The sequence below is a fragment of the Macaca thibetana genome, chromosome 1 (assembly GCF_024542745.1).
Source record: "Macaca thibetana thibetana isolate TM-01 chromosome 1, ASM2454274v1, whole genome shotgun sequence".
NCBI classification, from domain to species: domain Eukaryota; kingdom Metazoa; phylum Chordata; class Mammalia; order Primates; family Cercopithecidae; genus Macaca; species Macaca thibetana.
The window spans coordinates 79,147,033-79,147,698 of NC_065578.1; the positions used below are offsets into that span (position 1 = coordinate 79,147,033).

The 666-nt window shown below is 35.3% G+C and overlaps 1 non-coding gene across 1 annotated transcript; it reads right to left on the minus strand.

Moving 5' to 3' along the window:
• Positions 1 to 299: 299 nt before the first annotated feature.
• Positions 300 to 419, minus strand: LOC126945370 (small nucleolar RNA SNORA32). Its single transcript, XR_007722430.1, has one exon. It is a non-coding gene; the product is annotated as a small nucleolar RNA SNORA32 (small nucleolar RNA).
• Between the last annotated feature and the right edge of the window lie 247 nt (positions 420 to 666).

The following is a 666-nucleotide window of genomic DNA, read 5'->3' on the forward strand; positions in this document are numbered from 1 at the left end:
TTGTCCTGTCAGCCCTACATAACAATATGGAAGTAAATCTCACATTTCTAGAGATCATTGTACAGTGAGTGAACATGAATGAGTCCTAGAAGCAGCCTGAGTTAACTCTACTACAAACTCCTTGGTTATTAGCAACCCACAAGGGTTACAATACAAAGGCAAAGCACATTTGCATAATTCAAGAGATCTAGGAGAATTTTAAAATCTCATTGATTACTGATGAAACAATTATTAGAATAAAAAGAAAAATCACACGTGGTTCACATTATATTTGTATTGCATTTCTATTACAGTTAATCAACTGTTCCCAATAAGCGGATTGCTAGCAAAGTAGCAGATAGAAAACCTACTGGGAAATTTTTTTATGGTCATGTCCACAGCAAATGAGAAAATGCATTCTAAAGCCTTGGTAATGACCATGTTTGTTTTTTTCTTGCAAATTTGTTTAAGTTCCTTGTAGATTCTGGATATTAGTCCTTTGTCAGATGGATAGATTGCAAAACTTTTCTCCCATTCTGTAGGCTGCCTGTTCATTCTGATGATAGTTTCTTTTGCTGTGCAGAAGCTCTTTAGTTTAACTAGATCTGATTTGTCAATTTTGGCTTTTGTTGCCATTGCTTTTGGTGTTTTAGTCATAAAGTCTTTGCCCATGCCTATGTCCTGAGT